The sequence below is a fragment of the Anopheles coluzzii genome, chromosome 2 (genome assembly GCF_943734685.1).
Source record: "Anopheles coluzzii chromosome 2, AcolN3, whole genome shotgun sequence".
Lineage (NCBI taxonomy): Eukaryota > Metazoa > Arthropoda > Insecta > Diptera > Culicidae > Anopheles > Anopheles coluzzii.
In genome coordinates this window covers 119,403,858-119,431,138 of record NC_064670.1, presented here as the reverse complement: position 1 = coordinate 119,431,138, position 27,281 = coordinate 119,403,858, and the positions used below count along the sequence as shown (strand labels likewise).

Genomic DNA, 27,281 nt, shown 5'->3' with positions numbered 1-27,281 from the left:
CCAATATGCTCCAAGATGCTCCCGTCCCCGTCTAATCTCTCCTGCTCCAAGATTACACGATCGCAATCCGGGCGTGCATCTTATCCGCAAACACGATCTAAGCTATGTTAACGCCTACCTACGACCATTTCACTTGATAATAGTAAACAACAACTAGCGGCAAACGTGTAGTACATGTGCATCAATTTCGATGTATATTGATACAATTCATGTGTGGGTTAGCTCCCCTGCAATCCCTGCACCGGTGGCACGCGGCAACAAAGAAATAGCAACGGGGAAGTCCGTGGTTGTTAGGCTTTTCCCGGTTTTTTTTTCGACAATATTGATGGCCGGAAAATGCCTCCCCCGGTCCCGCACACACGGATGTCCCATAGGTAGACAGCGATAAAAAATACGATAACTAACCGCACCACTAGCCCTCGGCGCCGGCGAACTGCGTTCTTCGTTCCCACGAGAACTTCCAATCGAAGTGCTAGCCGGATTTCCCCGTCGGGGCGTGCATCACAAGTGCATACGCAAATGCTGCACTTAGCGGCGAGTGCGTGCGTTACAAGGTATACAACACGTAAAACACACACACACATATCTTACACGATGCTCCCCTCGGCAACCCGGCGCTGTTATCGCACCCCCGTACACCGTCGTCTAATTGGTCGCTGTTAATAAATGAGGAAAAATTACCGCCTAATAGACGGGTTGAGACAGGGATTTCCCGCCCCTCCGTGTGGGGGCAGATGTACTTCACGGCGATGTAATCACAGGGTTCGGGTGCATTGACGTGTGCTTACGATTTGTTTTAATTGTATTATCTGTCTCTATAGGAGAGTGGCGTTTATTTTTTGTTTTGTTTTATTTTGGGAACATTTTGGATTCTCAGAATTGCATTTCCGTAGGCAACGTTCTGATGGCGCTAGTTTTTAAATAAACCCTTGAGTGCTTAAATTACTAAGAAGCTGCGACATTTTAGTTATCTGATCAGATTAATCAGATATCGGAATTAGTAGATTAACTATCAAAGATGATAAAACATGTTAAGAATTAAGTCCTCCAAGACATTTTATGTCCAAGATCTTAAACTGTGATTGAAAACCTTTGTTGTAGTGTTCACAAACATCTCTGAGGCTTAGCCATGGACAAGATCGTAATAGACATCTTGGAGACGAAGATGATTCGAAATATTTTAGGCTCTGTATGTCTGAAGTATAATCGAGACATTCGGTATGCACTCGTATCCCTGTGTGATGACTTTCCAATTCTGCTCTTAGTAGCCTGTTAGTTTCTTCCATTTTACTTGGTTCAACTGCATTTTCTCTTAGAAGGCTTTATGAAACGTTGAGATTAACTTAAATTGTTAAAATGTTTATACAAAAAAAAAAAATATGTCAGCAAATTGCAATCTAAATTTGTTTTGCAACAGGTTTCTCTAGGATGATTGAGCATGAACATCATCCGTTCAATTCGTACTTCTATCACGTCCTGAAGCTCTTTGATCGCTTACAGGGTTAACATCCTGCTTCAATCTGGCTTGAGTTACATCTTTTGGCAACTCTCTTCTTTCCTCTCCTGTCCAACCACCTCCAACTATTCCACCGAGCACGTCGGGCGATGATCCGCAGATCCGATCCGCTACGAATTTCGCGCACCAGCTGACGGCGCTCGGATTATTCACCTTCAGCGTTTTCACGCCTCGCGCAAGGATGTGCCACCGTGAGTCATCGGCATCGAGTGTGTCTGGGATTGCCTGCTGGGCGTGCGGGGGAAAAACTGCTATTCTCATCCTCATCCGCCATCGCCAGAAATGGCTTTCTGGGGAAGCGCAGTCAGTCGCAATCGACCGCTTGCCTTACACCCGTACCGTGACGCTTTTCCTTTGCCGCTCGTACGCTCGAACGAGGCCATAGAACCTTTCGCCCGAATCTAGCTCTAAACGGTCGGCCACCGTTCCGGGCCGCTCGCATCGCCATTCGTCCCCTACCCACTCTTGGCTGGCTCAGATCTGACTGTAATTGATGAGCAGTTGGTTTGAACCATCGCGACCAAGACACGAGACACGCCGGCTTACCGATGAGCCCGACGCGGTGAGTTTTTCTCTTTTCTTTTTCATCTTCGCACAGCGTGTATTTCCACCGTGCGCTTTTCTTTCCCGTGCAGTGGCACCGTCATAGGTGTCGCCGGTGAAAAATCACTGCCACCGTCCCTGCCCCTCGCCCCTTGGCGCGGGATGTATGTGCGCGCGCGCGCGCGCTCGAGACACCGTGGCAAGTGTGGCGCAAGACAGTTGGGTGGGCCCCAATTTTTGACTCAACCGTCGAAAGTCGCCCCAAAAAAGACAACACAAACGCGCTCCGACAGTAGAAGAGGGAAAACACACACACGCACGCACGTACGCACGTCGACAATCATTCGAAAGGGAACGATTTGAAAATAGGCAACACGACACCCCACGAGACATCGAAAAACAACAGACAAGAAGCAGAACCGCAATCGCAGGCGGGTGCAGACATTCAGTCACACACCTCACCCGGGAAGGTGGTGTCAAGGGGGTGTGCGACGGGGTAGTATGTGTGTGACAGTCGTACACGGACACTTTTTTGTTGCCTGTTTTGCTTCACTTTCCTTGCGATCTGTGTTGCTGTGTTTTTCACGGTTTTCATGATGATCGCGAGGGTCGCTTCGGCTTGCCAAGGCTCTCCCTGCGAGCGTATTGTCGCCGAACAGACCTCCGGTCTGTGCGTTTGGGTGGAAAAGCGGCAGCAGGCAAGATGATTACACACTTAATACGTGTGTGTGTGTGTGGTGTGTATCTGTATGTTTGTGTAGATCGGGATGTACCTTGACGCGGCATTTATCGTTGCCAAATATTGTTTTTCACCCCGTGGCGGCGCTCACTCGCAGAGACGGGTGATTTTCGGTTTGTTTTTTGTTTTAATTTTTGCTTTCAAAACGGAACTGACACTGACGTACTCCTTGGGGAGATATTAAAAAGAGAGAAAAATATTGCTCGGCCTAGTTATCCGCCTGCCGCGAGACACACACACGGTGACGGAAAAAAGCCTCACCCTTGCCTCGCCTTGCCCCCTGTGTATCCCGTATCGGAAATGGGTAGGAAAATTGGAAACTTTCCGATTTTACGCAAAGATAAACATTGTTTTTTTTTTGCTTTTTGTAAGTGTGACCTCCCCTTCATTGCCGTCACAGAGTGGTTTGGCCTAATTTGTATGTGTGTTTTGGCTCAGTACGCTGCCGAGTGCAGCCGTTAATAGTGCCAATAAAAGTGTATGTGTGTGTGTGTTATTTTCGTTTATTTAAAATTACCATCTCATTTTAATGATGATGCACTTAATTTGCGTTTGACCCAATTTTTAAGCGATAATGTAAACACTCATTTTCTCAGAGCTCAGCGAGTGGCTTTCGTTGGTGCAAAATAACATCATAGAACAAACTCTTGCCGAATTAATTGTATGGATTTTTTTTGAAAGATATTAACTGATGTCCATTTTTCATTCTCCATGTGCAAAATAAGTCAGCCTCAATAAAACATAGACACCACACACTGCTCCCTCGATTGACTGACGGGCAGTAGACAAAGTTAATTAAGAGCTAACACCATTAAGAAGCGCACCTTAAGCCAATGACCACGCTGGCACACCCTCTACGACAGGACATCATCATCAAAACCCCTACCTGGTGGCGGCAAAACGTCCAACAGAAATTAAAAACCAGCCAACCTTTTTATTTATGAGCTGCTGCAGGGTGTCCTCCGATTGCGGGACGCTTCGTGGAAATTGAGTAAAAAAATGGCAAAAACTGTCTGCAGGCACACAAACACGGGCTGTCCGCAAATCCCCAGTGGGGGTCGCAACGCACCCAAATAAAATACAGACACACACAGTCACTCTTGCTGCTCCGTTGCCACACGTGCACGAAAGGAAGGATGGCCGTCGGTTGTCCGTGGAGGACTCGCCCAGCCCGCACGCAACAGCCTGCGCCGGTCGGCCCATACCGCAGACAACGACGCGGTGTAGACGCCGAGGTGTTTGCCCTCTAAAATTAACTCCTCCAAAGGTCAAACCTGCCTCTCTCGCACGCCCACATTGAGGTTTTTTTTTTGTGCAAAATTATATCACGCACCGAAATTTGGCGACGCGTGACAACATGCCCATGCCCGTTCGACCAGTCTAGCGAGCGGGTCTGGCAAGCGCAAGGAGAGATGGGCGGAAAGTCGAATCGCGGCAGACGCGTGATGACAATCGTGAGTTGTCGTCGGTTGCAATTTCGCGTTACGCAACCCGACGGTGGGCAAAATGGCAATGCATCCGACGCGCTGAGTGATGTGCAGCGCCACACCGTGCGCGTGTGTGTGTGTGTGTGTGTTAGAACATTTTGCCCGCTTGAAGTTGAGCCTCGACTTGCCGACGGTGGTAGGATGAGATCATCATCACTGGGATCAGCTGCTTGGGAGGGTGAATCTCGGGGGTTTTAAGCAGAGGCAATTTTTATTAGCTGACAAGATGTGGATTAAGTTACAGTGTCATCCAGCTATTTTTAATGGGCCACGTTTTAAACGTTTTATTTAAAAACGCTTGTTTACACCTTACAATTTTCATACATGCTGTGCATTTTAGCCCATATCTGTAGAAGTGACACGCGAGGCACATAAAAATGCTGCAAATTATCACGTTGTTACTTAAAGGAAATCAACAATTAAGACATAATTGGTAGATATGGCACAGCATTTATTGGACTTTTTGCGTGGCGATTCCGAAGCGTGGTTCATAGTGGTACGGCAAGCAATCGGATCTTCACAGTACAGGTCTAGTGTTCGGATCTAATTCGAATCAAATTGGAATTGCCACTAGTTAGGCTAATTATAGAGGAATATTTGACGACTTTATGAAATAGCGACTCTACAAAGAATATAAAAAATGCTGGAATTCATCACAAAGTTGAATCTGACTAAAATATAACAGTATTTGCAGTAATATTACCAATAAAAATTTGAATGAACTTAAACTCACAATCCTAAACGATACATTCAAACATATGTGATGTTTATAGGTTTAGCGTTTTCTCCCGAGACTGTCTTCCTTTCAAGAATGGTGTATATACATACATCAATGTTTTTGACATTTTTAAACAACTACTCAATCCTCGTAACTCATCGGTACGCTCATCCCCTTGCGATCAAACCGTCATGAACCGTGACACTCTAGCGTGTATCCATTTGGGAGAAGCTGAAGTAAAGCGCAACAATGTAGTGAACCCCAGTCCGTTCTCGCAACGGTCCAGAAAACGGTCCTGGTTCTTGAGGAACACAAAAACAACAAAAACTCCTATCCAGAAAAGCAGCCTACTTCAAAATCCAGTGAACCATGAGACGACGTACGTGTGTGTGTGTGTGTGTGCTTCATTCGTTGCCCCTTGCGGGAAACAGGGAAACGACTGCAACCAACATCGCGATGGTTTTTATCTTTCATCATGATCGCGCGACGCGTAATGTAAATGTGCATTAGAGGAGGATGCGCCTCCGCGTGCGGGAGTGGCGGTGTGAAGCGAGCCATTTGCCTTTGACCTTAACCCAGCCCAAAAAGGTCACCTGCCGCCGCACTGCTGCACGTCCTTTTCGTTCGTTTTACCCCCCCCCCCCCTCCCCCACTCACTCACATTTCATCACTTGAAGTTAACTCGCACGTTTTGTTTGCCCTTCTTTCCGATGCGTGTTAATGTTGTTACTTTCATTTGCTTCCTGTTGCCGATGCCACCGGGGGAATCCGGCATCCGGCAGAAGGTGCAGGGAAAAAGGACGCGCAACAAGAGGACGGAGTCGGTCGACGACGCGTTCCCTTCTGCGTGCGGTTTGTGTGAACGGTTACAAGCGCCCGGAGGAAACCCCGGGGGCCATCATTTTAGGTTGCTAATAGGGCATGAAACAGCTTGTTTTTTTATTTTCTTTTTACATAATCTTTTAATGTCTCGGCGGTTCGGTACAAGATGTTTTAGGGCACATTAGCTGCACATTTGTTCAGGACAGGGAATTAGAATTGTACATGATGATCGTGATGAGCGTGAGGGAACCAAGTTTCTTTGCAATATTCCAGAGAATTGTGTAATTTTTGGGTGCAATGTGATTCTTAGCAGAAATTCATAAAATTTGAATTCATGAAGAAATATATTTTCTTACGTCCGAGTCCCAGAAAAGGACTCCTATGCCCAACAGCGATCCTCTCTTTCATGTGCTGCTAGAATATAATAATCTTCTCTATGATCTCTAAATTTGGCACCACAAAGCATGCCTGCACACTGCGAAAACGTGCGTAACGGGTCACGTATTACATGCGGCTTGACGATTATGGACTGCACAAAATGGTAATGGCCAAGCGCAGTTCCCATCGTCGCACAATTGCTGCCATCGTTCCGCTTCCACTCCGACGCAGTTTTCACAGCCGGTGGTGTACCCGCTCCCCGCGCTCCTACCCTAATGAGTTCCATTTTGGACGAGCAAATTTTAAATTACGACGTGAAAAGTTGTTGCCGTAGTACGGTCGCCCGCCCGCAATGCAGCGACTGAACGTGGGAAAACTTACGCCAACGCGGTGCAGCCACCTGGCAAAGACAAAGCGCAACACAAACAACGGCAGCAGCAGGAGTAGCAGCAGCAGCAGCAGCAAAAAAAAAAAGATGGTATATTAATGCAGCCCTGCCACCGCGATCGATCTATTTTTAAACGGTTTGAACTCTCGCAGCATCTAAGACCGGGGCCGCCGAACCACACCGGAGGATTTTCCCGAACCGAAAGGGCTTCGGCATGCCTATTTGACTAGTGAATGCGCATTGTTTTGTCACACTGTAAAAGGAACCCCCGTCCATATGGCAGGGCCGGCCAGCACCGGCACCAATGTAGATTGGCCAATTAGACGCGTCCGTAAGCTATTGATCGCAATTGACTCATCTTTTTATTATGGCTTGAGAGGCATTATTTTTTTTTCTTTCATTTTGTGTTCGTTGGTTTGGAATCGAAATGATTTCATTGCTTCTGGATTTTTCTACAATTTAACGAAGCCCATAAATTAGTATGAGTAATGAGCAGGTTAGAAGAAATAAAATTACCTAAAAATCATAGAAAAATGATTTAGCGAAAGACGATGCCTAATAGCCCATCAACTAACGGCAACATGGTAAAAGTAATAGAGAAACTTGTAAATCGCTAAATTTGTGGGGCAGTCAAAGCTAAGGCAAAGTAAATAAGGGAGAGAAAAAAGCGGCAGCGAATAAAGAGAAAGAGAAACGAAAGGGGAGATACAAAACAAAAACAACGAACATGAACACACAACAACGAAATGAAAAAAAAAACAAAAACAACAACAACAACAAGCAAAATAGATATAGAAGGTTCGAAGCGGGTCGAAAAGGGAATCTCCCCACATCAACGATCTGCAATTTCCTTTTCGGTCGATTCCGGCTACCGGATCCCAGCTGGATCGTATCAAATCGCACCCTCGTTCCTGGTCAGCCTCATTGCACCCTCTCTCTCTCTCTCTCGCTCTCTCTCTCATTCCTCGATCCCAATGCTCTCCCTTTCTTTGCCGCGCTCCCTTTAACTGGAGGGGAGAGGGAGCAGGTTGTCTGCCGCGCACCACATTGGGCGACGAAATTGTCTTCGACATCTTAAGTGCTACCTCTACGTACTTGATGCGACAGAAGCGTGCAAGAAAGAGAGAGCAGGAGAGCAGGAGAGCGACTCGCACTTGTTCCGTTGGCCCTTCGGGTTGTGATGGAACCCACGGGCCCCGCGTCATGTTGTGGGTCACATGTATGCGCGCCCAACACTTTTCGTCTAACCCTTTGCGCCGCTGCTCTCGGCTTCTCATAAATGCTCGCGTAAAGCGGTATCCCTCGCTTTCCGCACACTGCCCTCAGGCACCACTACTGCATCGGGCAAACTGCGAAGAAGGATCCCGGGGGAGGGAAGGGCTCACAATCAGCTTGGCGTGATCGTGGGATCCCAGCGCGCCCAGCAGTCACAACTTCTGCCGCAGCCGTTTCGCAGCCGCAAGTTTCGCAAGTTGCATAAACAATTAAGACAGAAGACACACATCATCATTTTTGCCAGGCCATTTGCCGACCATTCCCGATGGGTCTCTCCCCCCCCCCCTGTGCGACACACACACACACACACACACACACACCGTGGTCGATGTGTGTGCGTGTACCTTCGAATGTGTCCGTGTGTGGCTCCGTGTGTATGCGTTTTTATAGGCACAATTTCACTCACTAAACTGATTATCTTTAAAAGGAAACTTGCAGCACTCCACGAACGTGCTGTTGCCCTTTTCCTCCTTCTCGATGTCGTTGTATGCGTGTATGTCTGCATGTGCCTTGGCCGTGGTTGCAATTGCGCACGGTTCGAGAGTCACGGGATTTTGACTCCGAAGGCTTTGGTGCTGTCTGTGTCGCGCAGCTGTTCATCGCTCTAAACTGTTGGGTCCATCCTCGCATACATCCAACTCCAATGTTGCTCCGGCAAGGCAGCTGCGTTCCCAAAAAACTAGCGAACTAACGGAACAGATGGTTAGAAATTGAAGTACACAGGACTCTGGTATTAGAGATCTAGATTAATCATAGAAAAAGAGCCTCAAAATCGCGCCCTTTTGCCACAATTGATCTAAACTTAATGCATAGCATGTAACATAAAGATTAAGTTCAATAGAACGTATTTCCCAACAAAAACAAGGCTTCAAAACAGTCACGGAGTACCTTCTTGATGAGCAGATCATGGTGATTGGAGCTCGAAGGTCTATTGGTTAGACGTACCGATTCCGTCAAAGTTAAATCGGTTTAAATTCCCAGCTGAACTGTTCCTCTAAAGCAAGAGTTGACTATCCGTAGTCTAAGAAGCCTATAAAGTAAAGCATGACATTACGCAAAGAAACAAAAAAGATCATAATGATTGCTGTAAGGTCCCGTATGATCAATTCCAGTTCATCTTTCAATGTGTTACCATTTCTGAGCTAACTTGTTGTCGTTCGCACCCCTCATCTTTCGCACTGTGTGAACGTTCAGACCATCTCCACGGACATGTGTGTGGCATTCCAGCTTATTTCGGCATTGCTTGAAACCCTTCGGCTAACAGTATGCTTTCAGTGGCAAGCAAACAAGTGCAAGACGACACGTTCGCCTTTTTGGAGCCAACGCTTTATAAAGACTCTCCGTTGGTGGCTCCCTAAAGGGTTTAATTCGACACGAACGCCCCAAAACAGACACATCTTTCACTTTCCGATCGTACCGACTGCGCCAAGTGTGAGTGCACCCGGGTTTTTACCTTTTTTTGTTTGTAGTTGGTTGCTTTCTGATCCCGTTTTGTTCTTATTTTCATTCCATTCGTTCCCGGCTCAGCTGTTGCACCAGTTGCACCATTTGCATTGCAATCGTCACCGGTCGAGCGGACGAGAAGTGTCTTTGTGTCAGTGAGTGCATCCATCATAGACTAAAAGCTTCTCAGCGAGGGGATCCAATCAATCCACACTCCACGAAACGGACTGTGATTGCTCGCGTAGATGTTATTTCCCGACTGCTTGGCAGAAAGGAATGCCCTTGCATCGGTTTTATAATCTTTAATTAATTCAACACTATTAATTAGCGTGTTGGATGATCATCGTTGCCAGTGGCAAGTCGTGCTGTTTGGCGACGGCAAGTCTCCCCCGAGGGGTGTAGGTTTAATTAAAATTATTGGAGCATTACACGAGCGCCAAACAATCCGACCAGGTCAACTCACTCACTCCCCTAGAGCCCAATTGACGAATGTTGATGATGGAGAAGACAGAGAAAGAGAGAGAGAGACAGGATTTAGGATGTCTTGGAGACAGTTTTTGTTTGCAGACGTTCTTCCCGAATGTCCCGCCAATAAGGGAATGCTCCTACATTCTGAAGAATTTATTGGAGAAGTTATCTTATGGCATGGAACGATTGATCTTAGCATTAACGACTACATCTTGCAGTAGAATGACTCGCTTGGTCGCAGAGGTTGTGGTGGTAGTTTATATTGGTCCTCCCCCTCCACGTGTCCTAAACATAGCGCATTTATTTTTGGACCTTTATTTCGTACCATTACCGGGAATTGCATTTCCCCTCCCCGAACCGGTGAAATTGGTTTTTGCTCGTCGGCAATTCCTAAATTTTACGATCACCGCGCGTAATTAGCTAGGCCCAAAGTTCTTCCGCCCAACCGAGTTCAGTTCCATTTTTGGCCCAGTTTAGTCATCCGTGTAGCGTCCTGCTATGGTTTGTCATTATGTAGGCGACTGAAGGCGAGACTTTGGGGTAGGAACGATTTTCGCACACACCAGTGAAGCAACCAGTGGTCAAATTTGAGTCATGACGAATCCGCATTCGTTCCAAACGCGTGGAAAGCGTGCGAGTGTTAGGGCTAACTATTTATTTGTGCATTCTTAGCCCACCCACCGCTCCGTGCGCTGTGTATGTTATTAGCAAAAGGTGGGCTGAAAGACGGACCGCTTAATGATAAACACTGACGCAGAAACATGTGGTAGGTGTTATACGAGCGGACAGGAATCGGAACTGGAATGTTTGGCTTTGGTCATGTCCTGAAATACCAAAACGCATCAACTGAGAGGAGAGTATGATGCAACCGATTCAGGGTCGGTAATTTTAGAAACCCAAAAGATGACTCGATGGCTATTGTTGGTCTTAGATGCGAAAGTAATGTTCCAAGTGTAAAAAATAAATACTTGCAGCCTTAAGTATGAATAAAAATGTCACATTCCTAATATTTCAATGAAAATTGTGACATCTATTCGCTTTCCCTGCAAACGGCCAATGCAGTCGTGCAATTAAAATGGCCCCCAGTGTGGGTGGGCTCCCTGCAAGCACGTCCAAAGTTTCTTATCTTGTCTGCGCAGCTTAATTTCAATTTAGAACATTTTGTCGCGCCGAATGTTTGGCGGGGGCGATGGTAGATCATCATGGACGCGACGCCTCAACCTCAACCTTTGTGCACGGCCATGCCCAACGCAACCGAAAACCCAACCGAACCGAAACGATCGCCGTCGGCCTGTGCGCGTTCAAATAGAACCCGGCGCGTAATTCTTTTTCACGTTCCTTCTTTGCTCGCTCCATCCTTTCTACTTCCCTTTCCACTGCTGCTGCTACTGCTGCAATGTACGGTTTTAAAACATGCTGTCTAGTGACGCATGATGAATGGTGATGATAATCATAATAACGAGTGTGAAAAACATGAAACAGCAACACACACACACAAGGGGTATCCTTTTGGCCGGTACCGTCGTGCTCTCCCGTGTGTGTCTGCTTAATTTTACACCCCTGCTACCCGGTTTCCCTTGTCCTCGTGTCACTTCCGCACCGTACTCCCGGCGTTTCCAAAAGTGTCCATCGGAAATTAACCCCTCTCGCTGTCTGTCTCTTGCTCATCCCTTCGCCTAACTTCTCTTCCGTTGTGAGAAGTCGCTTCTTTTTCGTCGCTTGCGATCGTCACGCAACGCATCGCCCGTGCCGACACGACACGGCCGGAAAAAAGGGAAATCTTCCGCTGGTCTCGGTCGTCGGCTTGACGGTCCTAGGCTTTTCTTCGCCCGACGAAGTTGTTCAACCAAAAATGCAGCCCATTGGGGGTTTTGTGAGGCAATGGTGTAACGGGCGTTCTTGAGCTCCCGGCTAGATTTTACTACCGCGTTACCATCCTTCTTCTACTTCTTCCTACGCGTCACGCAGCTGTAACGTGAATGTTAATCCGATGAGAGGGACTGTGTGTGTGTTGGTGTGCAATGAATGCACTGCACTGTGTGTAATGCGTTGCAGCTGCACAAGTGCAATGAAATCATCGCCGTACGCCTCCTCTGTCGCGTTGCGTTGTCTGCTCCTCTCTCATCAGCAAGCAGTAACGGTGCAACGAAATTGAAGACGAAAAGGGCAAACAGAAGAAAATGGGAGAAAGACGAGCAGCAGTGTATATGTGTGGGTGTGCGTTTAGCCAAAACGGTTTTCGATATCAATTGCTTAAAAATAACTCAAAGTCGAAGAACAAATGGCAAACGGATTTTAGCCACCCGCAAACCCATCCCAGGTGGTGCTGATGGTGGTTCGATCTAAATTGCAATCCACCAGACTACCGCTAATGCAAGTGGTCTGTTTTGTCTGTCTCTGTGAATGTGTTTGAGCAAAGCGTAGGTGATCTTCCCCCCTATTTTTCTCTCGCCTGGGTGCTGATGCGTGATGATGATGATGATGATCGTCGATCAATCAGCCCGACAGGGTCCGATCTTCAAGGAGACGGATCGTCTGCGCAATGAGGGGTTGCTGTTGTTGTTGTATGTCTGTCTGTTTGCCTTTATGCTGCTGAACTTTATTTTTGCCCGCACACCGCAACAGAAGAAACTCGGCCACTCGGCCGCGGTGGCAGCGAACAGTAGTAACGCATGAAAAAAGTTCTATTTTCACCACCGATCGAGAGAATAGTTTTTAATGCACTTTTACTCACGCGCTCCTTTGCCTTTCCTACTTTGGCGGGAGCTGTGGCGGGAAGCGAGAAAGGATGGATGCAAAGGGCGCAAGTAACAGAGAGAAATTGATTTCTTGCTAGATTATGTTTAACCTATTACAAGAATCTTTTACAATGCAAATGTTATGCTAGCCGTTGTTTGGGTGATAACTTACGTTTGCTTTATTTTCACGGTGTTGTTTCCACCGGTAGCTCCACTTGGATCGCTTCTAAAGGGTTGTTGGATGGGATCGGAGGATCGTCAGGTGGCTCGAGATTCACACTGGCGCACTTGATACAATTCACAACTTCTCGTCGGAACTCGGTCGGTCGATCAATTCTAAAGCACAATCATAATTCTCTTCGCTTTCTCAAACTAAACGTCACTTGACAGACTGTCATTCTATTAGAATTATCAACTGTAAGGAAAATATGGAGAACAAATTAGGATTTTTTTTAACAGAGAGTCTCTCAGTCACTGGCAATCAATTCTTGGGATGTCAATTGCTTATAAAATCACACTAAATAATGTTTTCTTGATTAAACACTTAACAGATATCCCACAACAGTACATCACTTGTCCTTGTACTACGGTCTTGTTAAAAAAAACTCACTGTCACTCTATCGCTCCCTTTCTCTTGCTGTCAACTGCACAAATCCCCACCAAACATCGTTTGACACTTGAGTCTAATGCACTGGCGTTTCTTTCCATCATTTCATTTGCTCGCGCCCACTGCCTTCTCGTCCTTTCTTCCTATCTCTATGTATGCGCGCGCGTGTGTGTGAGTGTGTGTATTTTAATGCTTTTCTTTTCAATGCGATGAAATCGCTAATCACGCACGCACCAACACTTTCTGCTTTACGCGCGCGGCGTGTTCTCGTTCACTTGCGCGAGGTGGTAGTGACAGCTTCGTGGCTGCGCGTTGATTTGACGTTTATTTTTATTTCCACCAACGAGGACGAGCAAACGAGAGACGCGAACATCCCACTCACACACAGACACACAGACACACACACATACATACATACACACAAACATTGAATCACATTAATGCAGCGGTTTTGCGGTAGACTATACGACGAGCTGTGAAAACCTTCACCAATGCAACCTTTAAAGGATCACGATTTAGGGACGCATCACAAGAAGAAGGAAATGGACAGTCAAATCAACGTAAGATAGTGCTGAAGAGGTGAAATGTTAAGAAGATAACTTTCATACAACCGATTGACTTTGAGTAAGCAAAAAACCTGATGATCGCTCTCGAAGCTTCTTCCTGTTCCTGCACACCCCTGTTTTTGAGTGATTTATTGCAATTTGTGGTGCAAAAACCAAACAAACGAACAGCTCCAACAGTTCGAAAAAAACACTTGTTCCGTACCGCACAGTGCACGACTCTTGCACACTCTCCGCGAACGATCGTCCGAAAGATAAATCATTGCCCCAAAAGCGCAGCACCTTGCCACGAACTCGTCGGTGAGGGAGAGCACCCGAATCTTCGGCTGAGAGATGACGAAGAGACAGTACATTTTTACATGTTTTTTTTTTGCTGCCCGATTTGTTCGCGTATTGGCTTCCCTCGCTTTGGCGTACGCAGCGGGCACCGGGCAACGAAGGGGCACGGCACGCAACATGAAGGCTTACACGCGCGCGCGCGCACGCGTTTCAGATTCGCGAGCTCCTCAGCGTAACCCCCGACGGCGGGTTGATTTGCCTTTGGAGTTGGACGGTTTGTTTTTTGGACGGATGGTACTTTTTTTCGAATTTTAGATCTCTCACTCTTTCTCTGACCCTCTGGTTGGACAAACGGGGATGCTGGGGGAGTGATCATCGCAACCACACGGTGGTCGGTGATGAAAATTTGAAGGCCAGCAACCGGCCAGCAACCAAACGAAGAGTTACCTGTCTCGTCAGTATACAGCTCGATTCGACTACGTCCACTCACTACAGGTGAATGGATGAGGATGGCTGGTAACTCACATCGGCACTTCTCGTTATGTAAAATAGAAGCAAGCAGTGCTTTGCAGGAGATATCTTCGCTCTTTAGTTTCTTTACATCCATCAGCTCAAATATACATGTTTCAAGTAACTTCTTATTGAAGGAAAGTTATCGATTGATGAAATATCGTTGAATGTTGTCTATTTTCATCCCATGTTTCCATCATTTTGGCCGATTCTTTGCTTTCCTATGTTTAATTTCCAACCTTGCAACGACACGTTAGAGCCTTGATCGTTCTCACGGTGTGATCCAACGCAGCACCTCAGGCACATTGTAAACGTACGCCGTTCCTCCGGGTGGTTCTTGTCGAACGCTTGCATGCCGAACCCAGGTAGCAGTAGGGTGATGAATAATTAATGCGCTTAAGGCCAGTGGAGGGAGTTGGCTAGGCACTCTACCACCACGTGTAAGTTATGATCCCTCTCGGCCGCTTGTTTATTTCCCTTAATTTCCACGAAGTGTATATAACTTTCAAGGCTGATTGATTGGTATATTACACGGACGTAAGCCGTCCGATGTGTCCAGTCGGAGTGAGTGGTCGCATAAAACAAGTCAATTTAAATTGCTTCACAATAATGCGCGTGCTTTCCGCGCTGCGAATGTCCATTGGGTTCGCTCCGGTCCAAATTATCATTAATTATAACCTGACAAACAAGGCACACCCGAACGTTTCGCGTCCGTTCGGACAAATTGAAATGACAAACTGCGACTTTTAACTATTGGGGGGCGGGGGGGAGGAAAGGGACAAGGAACATTTCCCAGTTGTGATTCCTCCAACTGCCCGATGAAAAAACCGCAACACTAAAAGCAAAAAAATAAACGAATTACCCAAAATCTCAATCTCAGACACACATTTTCCTCACTCCGTTAGCTCGTTCTTCGTGTCGATCGCCCCCCCCCCTTGGGAGTGTCTTTTTCACGCTGCCATCGCTGTGATGGAAATGTGTTGCAGGCCGCTGAACCGCTCCGGGAAAAATGCTTTACGGGGCGCATCGGCCAGAGATGATTTTTCTCCCGCTTTTCGCCGTGCACCCGCGATCTATATTTACATTTCTCAGACATCACGGAGTTCAGCATCTTTCGCCTTATGCTAGTGCGTCCTGCCACCACCAGCACCACTAGCACCACCCTTTCCTTATGATCCTCCCTCCCAGGGGATGCGTCTCAGGGCATATCGCCGCCAGTGAGACACACAGACACAGCCCGAACGTGTGCTGTCTTGCCCCTTCAACACGCGACCGCCGATGTGTGTGGAGTTTTGGGGTGGCGTTTCGGTCGCGCATAATCCTCATGATTGTATGTGTGTATGCGCACTACAGTTGGAGCACTAGTTCCTGCTCCTCCCCAGCGTGGCAGCGCATCATCGGGCATACACACACACACACACAACGGCGCGCACGCACGCACGAATGCGCGAACCGTGTGGCGCTGCCCGTAAGGCGTGAAATTATTAGAAGCCGGCGAGTGAACGTGTGCGCGCTCTAACACACATCAACCCTCAGTCTAATTCTTCGTGTGTGTGTGTGCATTCACCCCCTTTTCCTCCTTTTTTGCACACACACACTAGTACACACACTGGTTGTAGTTCCTTTCGCGAATCTTCACACGTTGATCTCGCGAAATCGTCTTTCCCAGCAGCAGCAGCAGGATGGCTTTGGCTGCTTGCACTGTGGCGGAGTAGGGCGAAAAGGAAGCAAATAAATCAATTTGCCAGACGAAAGCAAACACGGATAATTGTAACCGAAAATAGACTCCTCGGGTGTGCGAGTTTTTTGGCTTGTGTAAGTGTGTGTGTGGTGGCGCGTCTAGGTGATTCGCGCTTTCCGCGGCTTTTATGCGGCGCGCACTGCCCCCGGAACACGAACCCGCGCGCGCGAAATGCTTTATTGAATAATTATCGCCGGTGGGCTTGGCCCCCCTATACAACCCTCCCTCTCCTCCCCATCAACTCTCCATCAACTCCCAACAAGCATACGTCATGTTAGCGTCCAAATTTGATGGCCAATAACGACTGGATGGAGGTGAAAGAAGAAGAGGACGCAACTCAACCGATCGATAGTGATCGGTCCGTGTGGAGCCGCCGGTGGTGTAAAATAAAAGGAAACGAACCCAAATTGGTTTGGCTAGGAGAAGGAGGGAGAGAGGGTAGAGCGAAATAGGAGAGCAGAAAAATAGAACTGCCCGGAACTGCCCAGATCAGCCGGATTGATATCGATATATTGGCAAATGGGTAATGTGAGTAGAGTATGAATTACCGAGCAGTAGTTACCGGGCGCGTTGTTTGCGTGCTCGTTCAATGATATCTGCACCCAATAATTAATTGAAACACATGAGCATAGTTTCAAGCAAAAAACTGATGATAAAATTTTGTGCCTAATTGAATGCTTGTGCTTTTTTGAAGAGGAAATGAACGATAATAAATAAGTAATGGATCTGCCAATAACGTTTAAAGAGCTACAAGGATATATAATTTGCACAATTTTCAAAGCCGAATTTACATGCTCTTGCTGTCATTAATATCCCAAACAAATTTGTACTTGCTTAAACTTAAAGCAAGTTTTAAATATTATATATTTACATGAAATCAATCAAACATGCAATCGAAACATGTATATATTATTCAGTACATTGCAAAACTGTGCACTCTACGTCATACGAACAAACAGTTCATCCAACAAACGGTTCAACAGCATACACACACACACATTTCTTGATCAAGATCGTTTCACACCACACAATAAGCATATCTGTTTTAGAACGCTCGCTGCTGCGTTGACCTTACAGTACAGCGGTTAACGTACGATGCAGCGACACGGTAGGTTTGTGGTAAAATCTCTACCAGAGCCGGAGGAGATACATTTGTAATATTTGCTCTCTCAAACACGGCTTTTTAAGGAAATAATAAAAAGATTGTTATGTGACCATTAAAAACAGCCACAACTTTGTCAACATATGCTCGTTCCCCTTATTTATGATCACTCTTTCAAAGACGGTGAGCAAACACTTAAGACAATTATGGATATAGAACATTAGTGAAATTTGATTGTATTTTCTATTATTTAGGAATCGCAGAAATTAAAATTAGAAATGCTTTTTACTTCAGTTATTTGCTATAATAATGCAGTATTCGATCAATGTAAGGCCAAACGAAGATAGAGCGATCTTAAATTTAAAACTAAAACTTAATCCATACAAGAGATTAGCCGTTCAACATATAAAAGAGAAATCGTGTACCATTACACCATAGAACCAATTTTTTTCGACATAGAAAAGCGAGAAGCAAGGTCAAAGCTCGTCATCCGCTAGCCAGTGTTTCTTCACATCTCCCTACCGAGAATTTATGGAAAATCTCTTACAACGCACGATCTTGTGTGTTCAAACTCTTACAGATCGTGAATTTTGCGGCCAGCGGGGTTTTCATTAGCTTTATGCAGCAAGCAACCGTCGCCCGAAACACCAGGAAAAAGAACGGTGGTTCTTTCGAACGCACATGATGCAGAGAGAAGCAGCCGTATCAACGAGAGCCTCTAAGAATTGGTGTAAGCATACGTAGCACCGGCGTGCGTTAGGTTACGGTTTAGATAGATGAACTTGAAAATTATATAATTACCCTTACGCTCTCGCGAGGCAGATCGATCCACACACACACACAGTTCCGGAACGGCTACCGGAAAGAAAAGAACCGAACAGCCATGAACGGAGCATGTACGGGAAATAAACGGGAAAGTAATCCACAGCGATCGGAGAATCGTCCACTGATTAAGGAGCGTACAAGCAAGAATTAAGTACCACGCACACACAATACACCCACACCTGCAACGCACACCTGTATGTGCGGAAAAGATGCGCGCAAGACGGACGGGCAGTGAAGTAAGTGAATAATTAAATAAATAATCACAAGGCATCAAAGGCGCCCACCACCCGCCGCCGCAAAGGTTTCCGTGCCCGTGGGTGTGTGTGTGTGTGTGTGTGTGTGTGTGTGTGCTCACGCGGTTCCTTTATTTTTTATGTATGTCTGCTCCCTCCCCCCTTCCGTTTCCGATGATCGGTGCGAGTTGTTCCGCTCCCGGGAAGCGCCAACCCGGAAACGATCACTTTTACTGGAGGCATCGAAACTTCGGAAACCCACAGTCCGTCCCACGGTGTGTCGATGCAAGAGTTTAATATGGTTGGGGAAGAAAGGGGCAAAAGGGATATGAAAAAAGGGTGAGATATTAAAATTATGTTTAACACTTACTTCGCACACATATACACACACACACAGACACAGACAGCATGTAATAACTAGAGCAAACGTACGATCGAGTGAGAAAGGAAGCGCGTTATTGTTTGATAGGAAGTACATTAGCTCCAAACTAATGCTCTGTCCATCGGGTTATTATCGGGTTCGGTTGGACCTAGACACTCTTCACACACATACACACACACACACACACACACACACACACACACACACACACATACATGCACACATACACACAACGCACTGCTGGACAGATATAAATTCGGCAAACCATTTCCCGAAACGCAACGTACTGCTACAGTGTGGCCTCGATCTCGATCTGTCATAAACCGCCTTTCGTTTTCATTACTTCATTCCACGTTTTGCAACGGCCACACAGACACACACACATGTACACATACACATGCACACTAACGCGCGCGCGGCCCCCCGTTTCGTATGATCACTCAATTTACACTCGTATTTTATTTTTCTGTAAATAGATTACTTCTTTTCATTTTCTGTTTTGACACGTTTTACGTTTTTTTTCGGGGGCAACCTCATGAAACAGCCAGAGGGGGTGAAACGTGTGCCAGCTTCTGGTCGTTATAGTGAAGAGCGTGTGCTGCACGCACGATTTTGAAGCCGATTTTTCACATGCTCCACTTGGTTCACACACTCAGACACAAAGAAGAAAAAAAAAACCCAATCAAAACCACACAATATGCGAAACTTTAATTTACCGTAGAAACATATATGTGTAGGTACTGTTTTTTTGTGTATTTTGTGTTTGCTTCTTTTCACTTCTAAATCACTTCTCTCAAACTGTCACTTGTGCTTGTCCGGCAGGTACAACACACGCTGCCCGGCGGTGGAACTCGAACGATTCGCTGCTCCTTGCCGTTTTCCGTTTGCTTCTACTTTTCACGAACGAGACGAACGAGGGAGGGCTACCACATGGGGGGTAACGAGAGGACACGGTTTTGCGGTACCACTTGCGGTGTGTGCTTGCATCCGCGTGTTCCACGGGACCTGCGAGCAGCTCGGCGCACAAAATGAAACTGAATCGGAAAAACTCGAATTCGCAGAAAACTGTGCTGCTGCTGCTGCTGCTGTCGGGCCGAGTTTTTGGGCACCCGCGACGCCTCCCTCCCCACAAGGGCTAAGCGCGCGCGCGAGCAGCGCACTCACTCGGAAGCGCTCTCCATCCGAGCAAAACCCCCGTCGTGGAAGGGTGCGCTGAGCGACCGCTCATCGCTCATATAGCGGGTGAGGAAAATTCGAGAGAGCGTCAAAGAGAAGGAGAGTTACTAATTGAGAGTAAAACAACAACAAAAAAAAACACACACACACACTCTTAGACGACTGTGAAGAGGAAGAGAAGGAAAGGAACTTTTCTTTTTTTCGCTTCTGAGTCCCATTTTTCTTCTGCGGGAGAATAGTTTTCCGCTGAGTTCCCTGGTGGGTCAATCTTTGCTCTCTTCGCTGGCGATGATGATCCACGCGCTCACACTTGCTCACCGAGCGCTTACCGATGGCATGATCTGTCCCAGGGCCTCGGTGGAGACGGTGAAGCACGCGCCGCATTCCACATGTTCCGCTTCGGCTGGTGTACCGCGGTGGTGGCGGTGGGTAAGGAAAATCTTAAGAATTCGCTTCGTTTTTGCTTCTTCTACTAAAAAAATTAACATTTGCTCTTGAGCAAGCAAATAAGCGGCGTTCTGCCTCGATTTGTGCGCTGCGGATAGTTTACTAATAGAAGAAAAACAATCTTTTAAAAACCAAGCCTAATTAGGCTAATTAGCCGTTTAAAAGTTTGAACGCAACAAATGTATTTGTCTCATTTTGTATGAATTATGTATGAATGTAAACCACACTTTGGTAGCCATCCATCCGTGGACGTATAATTCATCGAACTTACTAACCATGCGGACGCTTTAGATGCTTTCCCACATCAATCAAACATTGAGATATTTTTATGTACTTTGATAATTATTAAGAATTATTTCAGAGCGGAGAGTATTGCTCCCGAGCAACAATTAACCCCTAAATCCGTCAGAAACCATCACCATTTGGTTGCCATCCATCCTTAGCAGTTTCCCAGCACACTTCTAATCGTGGTCGACCGGTTAGATGCACATTGTCTGTGTATTTGCGTGCTTGGGCGGTTTTTTTTTCTATTTGGCCTTTTTTTCTATCTCTTCGCACCAGTCTTTCTTTTCTTATTCCACGCCGGGTCATCCATCAGCGGCTTCCGAAAAGCGGCCAATTCGAGCGCGGACATACAAACTGCCGGGCAGCAAACAAAACGCGACCGAAACGAACACAAGGTGAAGCGTGCCCGGCCAGCTGGAACGGAGAGCTGGAGCACGCGCTCCTGTGCGCCACCGACGAGACTGGCGGGGTCCCTCCCCCCCCCCCCCACTTCGCCAGTGACTCGCCAGTTTTGATGTGAGGAAAGCGAAGTAAAGCGCTTCACGCGCGCGCGCTCGCTCGCGCCTATGTGTATGTTTGTGTGTCCTGTAGCCCATGACACCGGGCGTCCAAACCACCAAACTACTAATGCCCCACCTGGCCCTGTGCCTTCCCTTCCCCCGGTCTCCTTTCTGCACTCTGTTTCTACACTTCAGAAGAAAATAGAGCTAGAAGTTTTGCGCGACGGCGCATACGCATGCAGCCCCGTGCCCGATCATCGAGGCGGAAACAGACCACAGCGTGGACGACGACCACACAATTTGAACGGAACGGAACGATCTGGTGGCAAACGAAGCAGAGGAGCGCGAGCAGAGGAGTAGAGGAGTTGAGGATATCGGAAACATCGAAAATGCGCTGAAAGGAGGAATGAAATGAACGGCTACTCTTGGTGTTGAAGTGGCAAATCGGAACAAATTGATAACACGTTAGAGGGCTGCTTGTCCAATCCGCAGAGAAAGCGAGAAAGAGATAAAAGAGGCGAGTTGATGATTGGGTTCAAGAGTGTGATAATCCAGAGCGGGACTTATCGCCGTTAAGCGTCAAGTGGTTCAAGTGGCCTTCAAGAACAGATTTGAGGTTTCGTGCTGTTGTTGGATAGCGCTCGAAGCTAAGCATAAGCGATTGGGTGTTGATTCTAATCGTTTTTTGCTCTTTACTTTAATATTGGTCTAATAGGTTTGGCTTTTACTATATCGTAGCTGCAAGAGATTACTTTCTAGAAACAGCTGTACCTATTTCCAGAGGCGTTAAGTTGTATCTATTAACCTAAAAAACTGATCTTGCGACCATCACCGTATGTTCCAACTGTATGTTTCAAACAAATCTAATGCCTGGTGTCTCTCCATGCTCTCCATTTCTTGTAGTTATTTACATGTCAGACTGTACTGTGAGCCTGACCTGCTGAAGAAGTCCACCGATTGAATCCCTGCACAATAGTAGCAAGATCATATGCTTCTACCCGAAAAAAAAAATCGATCATACTCATTAAGCGAGAAGATAGAGGAATACATCGCAGCTAACGAATTCCACAAACTTTGGTAATTATGAAACATGAATACTTATTTAGATATATTCCTGGCATACTTATTTAGAGTAAAAGAGATACCATTTGCCATTTGAATTTTTCCAGTAAGAATGCCATAGAATACGGAGGAATAAGATCTTGCAATGATACAAACTAGTGATGAGTCAAGTTAGCAAAATTCGATTCCGGAATCGTCAAGGGTTGGAGTCCTTCGGAGTTGGAGTCGGCCAGAGTTGGAGTTGTCCGGATTAGGAGTCTTCCGGAATCGTCCGAAGTCAAAGTCGAAGTCATCCGAAGTCGGAGTCTCCGCAAGCAAATTCGATTTCGGACGGAAACTCCGACTCCGATTTCGGACGGAGACTCCAACTCCTGACGAATCCGACTCGGGGTGCTACTAGTGGTTCCGATTTGGCCGAGGCCAGAATCGGACTACCAATAATCGTAGTCGAATCAGAGTCGTAGGTACGCTCCAGAGAGCTCATCACTAATACAAATACATAAACGTATTATCTTCAGTATTATTAAGAGACTTATAATTACACCTGATCATATATAAGTTGGGCTAGTGTCAAGGAAGTTCACATAATTTGGTGCATCTATTCCGTCCCCACTCTAATTGAATTGAATATTTCATTTTCTATCTACCATCAGCTCTGTTCAAAGATACCTTTCGCTGTATGCATGCACAAATATTGCAACGATTCACTGACTTAAATGGTTATGACCTTGTTTAGCCCCCGTTTTTTGTAAGAACACATTGCTGCATCATAAATCCTCCAAATTTGCGTCTCATCCACTCCAATCTGCACTTCATGCTGCTCGTCCAGGCAAAACCTGCCTTCCCAGAACGAATGACCATTTGTGCAAGTGCGGGAGGTGCTTTTCTTTTTCCCAGGATTGCAGACGGCCGCCGTTAAGTTTGTGAAAAACAGTCTTCTTTTAAGTCATGCTGCTTTAAGATTTTTGCTGCAGACCATTTTCCATTAGCGCATTTTAATGCGCCCCCCCCGGGTCGGTAGGAAGCCGCAGCCGAATTAGTTAATCTAGTTAAGCTGGCCTGCTCACTAAAGCGTGGACCGTAGCGGGCACCACTTACGAATTCACGGTTGCACTCGCCGTTGCACTCCATCCATCCGTCGTGTCCATATCTCCAGCTCCATTCTTCGGTTCGTGACGCCGGCACAGAATCCCACGGACGGTGCACGGCGCATGCACCTGATTTGGAGCGCGCTTGCAATAAATTTCTCGCTGAATTATAAGCGTCATAAGTTTGTCCTCGAGTGGTGTGCGAGATAGCGAGAAAGAGACAAGGGCGGGGAGAAGGGGGGGTTAGAGGATCTGATGCAGCTCTGTGTAGTGGGGCGGGGGCGATCTCCGAGCGGGCCAGTCTGGCGGTCGCACCGATGCGCACATGCAATGCGTGCAGACGCTGTTCTTTTTTAATATTCTTATTCTCTGCAATCCACCACCATCTTCCCCTGCTCCTACTGACCATCGTTTTGCTTTGCGCTAACCGTGTGCCGCCAGCAAGGCATTGAATGAGCAATATATAAGCGGCAGTCGGCAGTGTTTTCGGACCTGCGCGACTCCACCGTTTGCAAATCTTAACGATTTCATTATTTTTGTGTGTGCCTCTCGTTTGCGTTTCGTAACATCGGCGATGCGCGCTGAGCTGAGCTGCGTGTGTTCTTCTTTCCCATCATCATCATCATCATCATCGGCTGCCACCCACACTTGTGGTCGGGTGGTTTTGTAATTTGAGAATTTTTCATTCAGAAAACGTCCAAACCGGACCGATCAAGACGGCCCTGATCGGCCGGTGACTCAGGCGGCGATACTGCGATACACAACTAACCTGTCGTCGTAGTTTGGCAGCATTTGGAGGAGTTTTTAGTGGGGGTAGAGAGAGAGAGAAAGGACAGGACATTATTAAGGCACTAAAATGGTAACTAAGGCAGTGGAGAGTTTTTAAGTGATTGTTTGAGTATGCTTAGGGTACGGTTGGAACAGAACAAAACGTGAAGAAGTGTTTGGTGTCATTAGTTGTTAGTCTTATTTGCTGTTTGCTGTTCGACCGATGGGACCGTTGTTTTGGGATTTTGTTCTCCATTTTTGTGTTACAATTATCACATTTTTTATAAATATTTATTTTTAATGGTTAATATTCATATTCCATTATGTGTGTGTTTTTCAAAAAAGATGATTTACTAACATCTTATTACTTGAAGCCTCTTTTCGCTTTTATTTTCATAATTTCCTTTCTTCCATCTGTCTGTGTATGCAATTCTCATCGCCCTTCTTGTTGTGTTGTGCTCTTCTTCATTTCCCCATCCCCATTCTTACCCCGTGTGTCCCCTCCACCGTGCTGCTGTTTTGAAATTCTGAATTTGCAGCCAAAGACAGCTTAATGACAAATTTATTTTGACGAAATATTTACGATCCCACCATTTCTCTCGGTAACGCTTCGCTTGCAACAGATTTTTCCTACCTGTTCGTGTGCGTGCTCGTACACAAACGAGATGTCTGTGTGTGTTTATGTGTATTTGTATTTCTCTTTTGCTCTCTTTGTCTCTCACACCCTTCTCCCGTCACTGTTTTGTTTGCTGTCTCGCCGTGACTCTGTCCCACCGTGCCTTAATCGCTTCATTTTCCGATCCGCTCTCGGGTTTAAGTTGTTGCCCATTTTTCCGCCCCGTAATGATGGCCATGGTACTGGCTGTGCTCCCGTTCTTAATGTTCGTTTACCTCTGGGGATGTTGAGTTTTGCGAATCATCCACCGCATGACTTGCCCATCCGGGCAAACCGTAGCCGGGGGAACGGGCACGACGAGCAGCAGCAGTAGAAAAGAAAGGCGCACAAACCGTTCATATGTTTACATTTTGCTCGGCCGAACTTTACTGACTCACTGTCATGTCTAGTGCGGTTTTAAGAAGGGAAAAGTAGATCGCGCGCGCCACCGGCTTAAACGGACCCGCGGTAGGTCAAACGGTATGGTGGTGAATTGGTGTAGGGAACAACAGTGCACGGGTCATCTTCTCTGTCCCGCAAGGGAAAGACAGGTAAAAAGGGGGCCTCTCTCGAAAGGGGCCGCAGACTATTTCTAGTTCAACCGTGCAAAGATCGCATTACGCAGCGCATCCTGCCAGCAATTTCTGGCCGCTAGAGTTTACTGCTTCTTTTAAGATCTCGGACATCATACACAGAATCTCTGTCTGCATTGTTTGTGCGAAAGTTAGTAGGTTCGTGTGAAAGATGACTCCGTTCCTAATAGCTTTGTGTTGAGCTTTGTAAGCAAACGACAACAGTTAGTTGTTTGCATAATGCATGGTTAAAATTTGAGCAACTGAAATGAGTGTTAAACTCAAATTTAATTGCCTATTAATACGACTAACATTTGTGAAGAAAATGCATCAAATAATTCCCAATGTCTTCTTTCGATAGCTTCCCAATATGCTTCCCACATCTACCTACCCCTCAATGCTTTGCAAACCGACAACAGTAAGGTTGCAAAATTTTATTGCTATTCTAAGCAATATGCGTATAAACACGCAGACAACAGGGGGTGGTGAAACAGCAGCATAAAGAGGCGCTAATGTTTGCCCCGAAAGGCGCCACCGGCACACGCTTGATAATGGACAGGACTGGGAATTGCAAACACTATTGCTTTCGTTTCCCGATATTCCCTTCTAGTCCCCCTCTCCGTTAGCATGGCGCATAAACCGCAAACGAGATCGTTTTGATGTTGGCTTGATGGGAGAGATGGTAGACGTTTTCTTAGCTTCCCCCACACAATCCAACGCCTCTTCTTCTCACCGGTCGGTCGGTTTGTTTTGATTTCCTCGCCGCGAATTTATCGCTCTATCCTTCCTTTTTTTGCACACACGCACACGAATCCGCTAACCGACCTGCGATGAGTGCGTGCGGAATTTTCCCGCACTCCCCAGCCCGCCGGGAGACGCCAGCGATTCCGGTTTGGCACCGTTGGCGCCAGTGCGCGAACCGTGGAATGACCCGAGCGAACCGGGCGGCATTTGTTTACACTTTCCGCCGCGTGCGCGATCGATACTCTACGCCAGCGGGCGTAAAACGGTGCGTTCTCGTGCCCGTTGCAAAGATCTGCTCCTAGACCTGGGGAGTATATAATTTTGCAGCGGGAAGCGGGAGTAAAAGGCTGTGCGTGTGTGTGTTTTTGCATCCCTTTCGGATGGGCCTTACATGCCCTGCGGAACCGATCGACACTGGATCCGGATGGCGTGCCAAAACGCTGCGCCGATTGGGGTAAAAGCGCAAAATAAGGGGTAACATTTGCGGAAATAATGGCTCAACAAGATGCTGGCGTTGAAGCAAAAAAAAACGCAAAATGGGGTAGAAAGGTAAATAAATACCTATTTGCCTACTTATCCTTCCGCTGCGTCCACCCGACTTCTTGCCGTGCTTTATTTATTACGTGCGTGGAGAGATTTCGCAAGAGGTTGTGCCGAAACTTGCTGGAGTATGGTGCTTGATTTCGGCTGAAATCGTTACTATTTCCAAGCCAAGCGTTTGGCAGTAGTGCGATGAGCCTGTTGGCACACTGCTCGTGTGTTGTTTAAAGGTGTGATGGTGATCGTTGATCGAGGGGTAGTAACCCTGTGATGAACGAATTTATTGACCGAAATTCGAAGTTCGTAGAAATCGTTCCCAATCTGCTGTAGAAGGAAAATAATTATTCGATTTTGAGGAAATGTAGGAATAGAAACGTTGTATTTACACAGTTCTAACGCTTCTATCGCACTGATTTTAAATGCCAACGACATGACGTCCATGTTCGTTCCCCTCATGGAGGCGCTAGGTGTTTGACGGGTTGGTTTGAAGAAGAGGGCACTTTGGAGGGATTATATTTTCCGGCTCTATTTAATGAGGAAGGAAAATGTCCACTATTTGGAAGAAAGCGATTTTATCTGCTTCAAACGAACCAGCCTGTAACGGGCAGTTAACATTAACGCCTCTTCCCATCGTTACACCTTTTGCTGGTGGGCCGAAATCTAAACAGCTTCCATCTATTCCGGCTC

At 46.7% G+C, this 27,281-nt stretch overlaps 1 protein-coding gene across 4 annotated transcripts in view; it reads right to left on the bottom strand.

Annotated features, from left to right (window-relative positions):
* LOC120961490 (protein vein) overlaps positions 1 to 19,938 on the bottom strand; it is a 51,658-nt gene extending 31,720 nt beyond the window's left edge. The window contains exons 1-2 of one of the 4 annotated variants that reach the window (XR_007451810.1): positions 19,474 to 19,935; positions 12,688 to 12,930 (exon numbers count right to left, since the gene is read on the bottom strand). The gene's annotated coding sequence lies outside the window, so the exon portion shown is untranslated. Of the gene's footprint in view, positions 1 to 12,687; positions 12,931 to 13,125; positions 13,906 to 19,473 lie in introns of those variants that run through there. The other 3 variants (XM_040385215.2, XM_040385217.2, XM_040385218.2) reach the window with 3 other exon arrangements.
* Positions 19,939 to 27,281: the final 7,343 nt, after the last annotated feature.